The 9,071-nt window shown below is 47.4% G+C and overlaps 2 pseudogenes; both read left to right on the forward strand.

Annotated features, from left to right (window-relative positions):
* Positions 1–2,072: 2,072 nt before the first annotated feature.
* Positions 2,073–5,093, forward strand: LOC140739079 (bromodomain-containing protein 8 pseudogene; annotated as a pseudogene).
* A 907-nt stretch (positions 5,094–6,000) lies between these two features.
* On the forward strand, positions 6,001–6,917 carry LOC140739080 (bromodomain-containing protein 8-like; annotated as a pseudogene).
* Positions 6,918–9,071: the final 2,154 nt, after the last annotated feature.

Genomic DNA, 9,071 nt, shown 5'->3' on the forward strand with positions numbered 1-9,071 from the left:
CATCTGCTGCTGGCCGATGCAGATTTCAGTGACCCCTGGAAGGTGGCGGCCCGAGCAGACGTGCTTTGGAAAGCCAAGAGGGAGACCGTGGCGTCCGTCGGTCAGGTTACCAGGCCACGCACCCAACAGCAGACCAGACCAGGCCCGGCAGGGGGGCGCACACAACACAGAGGCAGGAGTGAGGAGCACAGTGAACAGTGGTGTTTCTACCACCAGCGGTGGGGCACAAAAGCCCACCGTTGTCGCCCGCCCTGCAAGGGCCAGGGCCAGCTGCTGCTAATGACTATGGTGGCTGGCCACAAGGACAGCCTCTTGTACGTCTGGGACAAACAGTCGACCACTTCTTGGTCGACACCGGAGCGGAGATCAGTGTCTTGCCCCTGACGGGGTACGACACCCGCAACAGGAAGCCAGGACCCACCCTGAGGGCCGCAAACGGCGGCACGATATGGACCTACAGCATCCGCACAGTGCAACCTCAGTTCGGCGCCAGCCAGTTCACGTGGGGCTTCACACTGGCCGCGGTGGCCCAACCACTCCTGGGGGCGGACTTCTTGCGAGCTCACAGCCTGCTGGTCGACTTGCAAGGGAAAAGACTGGTACATGCCGAGACTTTCCAGACGTTCTCCCTGGGTGAAGCCAAGTTGCCAGCCCCACACCTGGACTCCATCACACTGTCAGACAACGAATTCACCAGAATCCTGGCGGACTTTCCATCGATCCATGGCACCGCAGTTCACGGCAGACACGGGGTACAGCACCACATTCCGACCTAGGGACCAACCCTCCATGCCCGCGCACAAAGGGTCCCCCTGGAAAAGCTCCGCCTGGCGAAGGAGGAGTTCAAAAGTATGGATGAATTGGGAATCGTACGGAGGTCCAACAGCCCATGGGCCTACCCCCTGCACATGGTGCCCAAAGCAGCCAGGAGTTGGAGACCATGCGGCGACTACCGCAGACTAAACGAGGCTACAACTCCAGACCACTACCCCGTGCCGCACATACAGGACTTTGCAGCAAACCTGCACGGGGCAAGAATATTTTCTAAAGTAGACCTCGTCCGGGGATACCATCAAATCCCGGTGCACCCTGAAGACATCCCCAAAACAGCACTCATCACCCTGTTCGGCCTGTTCGAGTTCCTCCGAATCCCCTTCGGCCTGAAGAATGCCGCACAGACGTTCCAGCGGCTAATGGATGTGGTGGGACGCGACCTGGGCTTTGTGTTCATCTATTTGGACGACATCCTTATATCCTCCGCCAGCTCTACTCCCGCCTGAGTGATTTCGGCCTCAAGATCCACCCGGCCAAATGCCAGTTCGGTCTCGAAACCATCGACTTCCTGGGCCACAGGATTACCAAAGACGGGGCAACACCTCTGCCCGCCAAGGTAGACGCGATCCGCCACTTTGCCCGGCCCAACACGGTCAATGGCCTGCAGGAGTTCGTTGGTATGGTGAACTTCGACCACCGTTTCCTCCCCTCAGCAGCCCGCATCATGCGCCCTTTGTACACCCTGATGTTGGGTAAAGGCAAGGACATTACTTGGGATGAGGAGGCCATGGCTGCTTTCATTAAAGCCAAGGAAGCCTTGGCAGATGCTGTGATGCTGGTGGACCCCAGAACGGACGTTCTGACCGCCCTCACGGTGGACGTATCCGACACAGCAGTTGGTGGGGTGCTGGAGCAGCTCATCGAGGGGCGTTGGCAACCCTTGGCGTTCTTCAGCAAGCACCTACGACCACCCAAACTCAAGTACAGTGCTTTTGACCGGGAGCTGTTGGCACTGTATCTGGCAATCCGGCATTTCAGGTACTTCTTAGAAGGCAGGCCGTTCACCGCGTTCATTGACCACAAACCGTTGACCTTCGCGTTCACGAAGGTGTCCGATCCCTAGTTGGCTCGCCAGCAGCGACATCTGTCCTACATCTCCAAGTACACGACGGACATCCAGTATGTCTCGGGAAAGGACAACATCGTGGCGGACGCACTCTCCAGACCAGCTGTCCAGGCCCTGTCCCTGGGGGGTGGACTATGTAGCACTGGCGGAGGCGCAGCAGGCAGACGACGAGATGCCCAGCTACAGGACCGCAGTCTCAGGTTTGCAGCTGCTGGACTTTCTCGTAGGCCCAGGTGAGAGGACCCTCCTGTGCGACGTGGCTACCGGCCAACTTCGCCCCATCGTCCCGGCAGCCTGGAGGCGGCGAGTTTTTGACTCTATACACGGTTTGGTGCACCCATCTATCAGGACAACTGTCCGGCTGGTCTCCAGCAAGTTCGCATGGCACGGACTTCGCAAGCAGGTCAGTGAATGGGCCAGAACATGCGCGCAGTGCCAAACAGCCAATGTGCAGCGGCACACTAAAGCCCCGCCGCAGCGGTTCAAACCCACCCACCGGAGGTTCGACCACATTCATGTGGATATCGTGGGCCCCCTACCAGTATCCCAAGGAGCGCGGTACCTCCTAACTATGGTAGACTGGTTCACGAGGTGGCCAGAGACGGTCCTGCTCATCGACACATCTGCCAATTCCTGTGCCCGAGCACTGATCGCAACCTGGGTAGCACGCTTCAGGGTACCGGCCCACATTACCTCCGACAGAGGCGCCCAGTTCACCTCCAGCCTGTGGTCGGCTGTGGCCAGCCTGTTGGGAACACAGCTACACCTCACTACTGCCTACCACCCACAGTCGAACGGACTAGTGGAACGCTTCCACCGTCACTTGAAGTCGGTTCTCATGGCCCGCCTGAGAGGACCTAACTGGGTGGATGAGCTTCCCTGGGTCCTGCTTGGAATTCGCACAGCGCCCAAAGAGGATCTGCACGCCTCGTCGGCCGAGTTGGTGTACGGCGCGCCCCTGGCCGTCCCGGGAGAGTTCATACCAGCCCCAAGGGGGCAAGAGGAAGATCCCGCAGCAGTCCTGGACAGGCTACGTGAAAGGCTCGGCAACCTGGCCCCCGTACCGACTTCACAGCATGGACAGACCCCGACCCATGTACCCAAAGACCTGCAGAACTGTAAGTTTGTGTTTGTACGAAGGGGGCGAACACCGGGCACCGCTACAGCGGCCGTACGAGGGGCCGTTCAAGGTGATCAACAACAACAGGTCCACGTACGTTCTGGACATTGGGGGGAGAGAGGAGGTTTTCACGGTGGACCGACTCAAACCAGCCCATGTGGACTTGGCGCAGCCGGTCGAGGTTCAGGCACCGCGGTGCAGAGGCAGACATTCCAAACAGAGGCTGATCCAGACTGTGGACATTGGGGGGTGTATCGCCGGTTCTGGGGGGGGGGGGGGGGTTATGTGGCAACCCACTTTCTGTGCAGGCGAACCGGCTCACAAATAGCCAGCGCGCGGGGGGAGACTTTGGTAATGCACCTCTGATGTCATTTCCGCCCAGAGAGGACGGCACTAGGGATTAAATGCCAGCGGCGCGAAGTTTGAATAAACTGGTCTCGAAACTGCGTGTCGTTATTTCAGCGCTGTGTGTAGCACATCGCTACATTGTTTCAATTAAACTGGGTAAGTAACCCACAAACTGCATATATTTGGGATTAGGTAGCTAAAGATAAACCAACCACTGATGGAACGGTTAAAATAAGGGTACTTAATGGAAAGGAAAAGAGATGCACTAACTCCTCAAAGGCTGGTGGGCAAATGGAACTTCACAAGGGTCTGGAGACGGGCAGCATGCAAGGAGAAAGACAGGCATCAGTTTGCTAATAGTTGGTCAACAAAAGCTTTCTGAAAATCTACACAGACACCAAAGGCACGAACCACATCAATACTCCCCCTTTGCCTAATCAAATGACTCAATAAGGATAATTAAACCCAATTTGCATTTAACAAATCTTTGAAGCTTTATTAATTGGTATCTTTCCACATACCAATTAATTTGCCCTAAGAATAATTGAATCTTAAATTTATTTGTACTGTTTATTTCTCTCATGTGTGTGTCTTTTAAGTGAGGATGGTGATGATCATCTCTTTCTAGTTGATCATGGGTAGGCGGCCAACTTCTGAACTGTTTAAATCCAAGTAGTTCATTGAGAAGTTAATTTTGTTTTCTAAGTTCAATTTTTAAAAATTTTAATCTGCATCCCTTGTGACTTGAATTCTTTGTGCTGAACAATTTACCTTGATCCTACTAATCCCCTTCAAAATCTTAAAAATCATAATCTTGCTCATTTAAAGGTAGTTCAACTCAGTTAACTCACATTGTTTTAATAGTGTGTAATAATTGTTTGAATTTATAATTCTGTCTGTCTTCTGCTTAAAACTTTACACTGGAAATGTTTCTGGAATAATTTTTTGTTTACTTATGATTAAAAAAGGAACACTTCTGATTTGTGTGCTCTTAGCTTTAGAAGAATTGCATCAGTGGAAATAATGTGCTACTAAAACCATAACTGGAATTATAGAATCTGAGTTACATCTTGGTCTTATACATAAAATAGTTCCTGCGACACAATCGGTTGCTGGGATGATGACAGCAGGGACTGGCAAGCACAGATTGCCGAGTACTGACCCAAACAAACCATAGTCAATTCGAGAAAAGTTATGCTTGGCATCATCAGTGATGCAAAGTGGAGATCAGAACTGGGTATCAGTTAGCAGAGCAATTAAACCTTTTGCAGAACCTGGGCGGCCACCGGATTGGTTTTCACAAAAGCATTGTGCATTGCAGTACTCAGAATTGTTGGAAACAACAGGAACACCCAAATGGAAGCGTGCTGAGAAGGGAGAAGTTGTGAAAACTGGGGAAGATGTAAGTGTTCGCAAGCTCACCACTGAGCGAATTGATGAACTAAAGAAACTTATTAAAGAGACTCAAGAGAAATACAGAAAGGTGAAGAGAGAAACAGAGCTGATCCAGGCTGGGCATGTGGATAGTAAGCTTCAGGAAACATGGAATTAAATTGCTGTGAAGAAGAAACTTGAAGAGGAGGAGGCTGAAATGAAAAGGCGTGCAACAGAAAGTGCCCGTCAAGCAGCAAAAAATGCCCCAATAGATTGACTAATTTGCCTATCCGGTAGGCAATGGAGTCGAATTCTCCTGGAATAGACTATTCTGTGACAGATACACAATAGGCCAGTGAGGACAGCCACACTATTGTCAGTGAGGTTGATCTCCAGATGAACTCTACGCATGTCACTAGTCCCAATGTTCATGCTGAAATGGGAACAGGTGTATCAACCCTGCATGTTCCAGAGCTGCAGCCAACTTGTACCAGTGTACCGGTATCGCCAGCACCTACAGCTGAGGAAACCACCATTTGTGTTCAGGTAGAGAGTTGTGTGGAGCAGCCAGCTCTCTCAGTATCCAGAGATCTGGCCAGTTTCTCTGTGTTCATTGACTCTGGAGAAAGCAGGTGTCTGCCACCTGGCACTCTACAGATTGCAAGACAAAGAGAGAATGTCGTAGATCAGCACCGGTCAAAGCAACTTGAAGGCAATGTTAATACTGGAATGTCTGATTATGCCAGTGTACTTCATTTGGGAAACCCTGCAGACATCTTAGCAATTATTGAAGAAAAGGTTGAGGAAACACCGGAGCTGATTGATTTTCCTCCTGATGTTGGAGAGCGGATAGCGGCTCCTGAGGGAAATCCTGCCTCCCTCTTTCAGGCAGAACAGATGGTAAAGGAGGAAACTGAAGAAATCCAGCCACAGACTCACAAATCAGAGTGCCAATCCAGTGAAGAGATGCAAATTTTGGCTGGATTGGACTCTGCTGACAGTTTAGTTATCAAAGGAATTAAACAGGGATTACCAGAGCAAGTCGAGCAGGAGCAAGATCAGGAAGAAGAATCCAATTCAGGACACCTGTAACAAATGGGAAGTGCAGGAAAAATGACAACTTCTCGAGGCCTAAAATCCAAGGTACTTGGAATGGAACATGCTTTGCCAAGGAATGCCATGTGAAGTAAAAGCACATCTGATGAAACATCACATTCCTTGCCACGGAGCACTGCACAAAACAAAAATACCTCTGAGGAAATTGGACACATGTCACCCAGGAGCATTACACAGGGCAAAAGTACTTCTAGTGAAGTGGGACAATCTGAAATTGTAGAAACCACAAAGGACGAGACTGGATTAGTTTTAAAGGGCTAAATCAAGCTGCAGGATATGCTTATTTCCAAAGAGGAAGATGGAACTAGTGAAGCTGCCAGTGTGGATGAGACCAGGGAGGAGGAACCAAATGAGGTTTATATGTCAGAAACAGATAATGAACCACCTGTCAGTGAGAGTGACGATGGATTCAGCATTCACAATGCACATCTGCAATCATCAGTTCTTGCTGATTCAATACCAAGCAGCTCAGCTTCCTCACAGTTTTTTGTTTGCAGTGAAGACCAGGAAGCCATTCAAGCTCAGAAAATTTGGAAGAAGGCTATTACTCTAGTATGGAGAGCAGCTGCTAATCACAGATCTGCCAATGTATTCCTTTAGCCAGCAACGGACAATATTGCCCCGGGATATCATAGCATTGTACACAGGCCAATGGATTTGTCAACAATAAAGAAAAATATAGAGACTGGTTTAATTCGCACAACAGCAGAGTTTAAGCAGGACAATATGCTGATGTTCCAAAATGCAGTGATGTATAATAGTTCTGACCGTAGTGTGTATCACATGGCATTAGAAATGAAATGAGATGTCTTAGAACAAATTCAGCAATTTTTAGCCGCTCAATTAATAATGCAGACCTCAGAATCTGAAATCAGTGATAAGAGCCTTCGTGGGCGTGATTCAACGTGAAAGCAGGATTCTGCAGAGAAGGACAGTGTCCCAATGGGCTCTCCTGCCTTCCTTCTCTCTCTCTTTGCTTTGCAGGTGGAGACTGATATTGCTAAAGAGGAACAAGAAATTGAAATACAGAAAGAAATTTACAGACAGATCCTGGGATGAAGTCTGAAAGTAAGATAGAAAAGCATGGATCAACAGGCGAGGATCAAGGGAGTAATGACATTTTTAAAGTCCATACAGAACATTGTGAGAAAATGGAAGTGTGCCTGGAACCTTTAGGGAAAGAGGAGTCAGAATATTTTAAGAATGTAGAGTATTCCCAGGAGAAAGTTGAAGCAAGAAAAATTGTCGGAGAAAGTGTACTTAGATCTGGTGAAGTGCTTTGAGGGCAACTGCAGTTATCTTGCCCTTTATTCAAAGGGCAATCCACTTCCAGAAGCACAACACGATATTGCAGTGAATGAACAAATGGAGATATCTGAGGTAGAATACAACACAATGAGAGACAGTCTACAGGAGGAAGAAACCACCAGTGAAGAAGAGTTTTGTGATATTGACCTTTCAGAATTTGACATAGAACTGTCTGTCTCTGAGAGTGATGTTAGCCTCGGTTCCGAGCAGTTGTTGGTCTTGGATGAGCCAGCAGCTAGCAGTCACACATCCTCCCAGCTAGCCACAAGAATTGACCAGGATCAAATTTCAGCTCAGAGGAATTAGAAGAGGACAGTGTTGCTCATGTGGAAGGAGATAGCCAGTCACAGATTTGCTAGTTTGTTTCTGAATCCAATAACTGAGGATTGAGTTCCTGGATATCACAGCCAGGTGCACAGACCGATAGATTTATCCAATATAAAGAGAAATATTAGAAGAGGACTAATCTGCACAACAGCAGAATTCCAGCAGGATATCATGCTGATATTCCAGAATGCAGTAATGTACAATAGCTCCAACTATCATGTTTATCACAAAACAGTGGAAATGCAGTGAGACGTCTTGAAACAGATGCAGGATATACTGGAAGAAGTCAAACTAGGTGACTATAATAAAAGCCACAGCTGGAAGAGTTTACATCCCATGCAAAAATGAGTATTCCTGCTGTTGGACACATTGTTGGAGGAAATATTGAAATTAAGTGTTTTGTCGTGTTTTTGCAGTATTTTTGAATTTTGTTATATCTGTAGCAATGGTTATGATATTGCATAGCCTTAAAGAGTAAGCGACATGGGTGAAAAAACAATAATCAGTGCACACAAGTTATTGCAAGGTGCAGAAGAACCCAAGAAATGCAGAATGCTGTTTTGTTAACCTATTGTCCTTACCTCAAAACAAAAAATCCCTTTATTTTAATTTTCAATGAAGTTGAAATCACTTATTGCAGTTAATTCAGATTTGTTAACAAACTGCCTGTTGTTTGCATTTCATCTTTTGTTAATAAAATTCAATATTCATTTTGCAGAAAAAAAATAAAAAGAATAGTTCCTGCAACAATGAAAACAGTCAGTTAACAAAATACCATTTACATTGCACAGAACTGTCTTCTTTCTGTGTAGAAATAAATGCTGATTGCACCGTGCATTGGATCAAGATTTCCCATGTGTGAGTATTGAAGATGACAACCAATATTGTGACGCATGTTGCTTTTGCAACAACCCACAATGTTTATGAATTGTGCATGCTATTGAAGGTTCCACTTGACAATGTGCTTTTGAGTCAGAGAATTGGAGCCTTGAAGTATTTTAGACCTCTATCTTGAATATATTTCTGGTCACGGAGGAATTAAAATATGGAAGAAAACATCAAACTCAAATGAGTTAAGGACAGTGGAAGTAGACAAATTGTATTTATTCTTGTCATGTGCTTGAAGGAATGGAGACTGCCATTTTATGAAGGTGCTCTGTAACCTCCATTTTGTGAGCTGGTTTTGCTCAGGAATAGTTCTGTCAAAGTGTTTTAAAGTGAATGCAATGCTGCTCCTGGCAATCTGTTGAACTAGAGATAATTTCCAAATAAGAAATTATTTGTGAGGTGTTCTTTGGTAAGATAAAACATGCAGGTTTATGATTAGGGGAGTCAGCACCTGAGTAACCCAAGCTTAGTAACTGACTGTTCTGCTCTGATTCAGAACAAAGAAAAATTAATTACAAGTTGTCACTTGTGAGAAAGGCAATAAAATGATGCTGGCTTGGACAAAATTAATGAGGAGAGGCTGGTGAATTCATGTGAGAAGAACAACCTAAGCCTTAGCAAGGAGAAGACCAAAGAAATCATTGTGGGCTTCAGGAAGGTGCATACAAACCACCCCCCCCCCCCCCGTGT

This window comes from Hemitrygon akajei, chromosome 15 (genome assembly GCF_048418815.1).
Source record: "Hemitrygon akajei chromosome 15, sHemAka1.3, whole genome shotgun sequence".
Lineage (NCBI taxonomy): Eukaryota > Metazoa > Chordata > Chondrichthyes > Myliobatiformes > Dasyatidae > Hemitrygon > Hemitrygon akajei.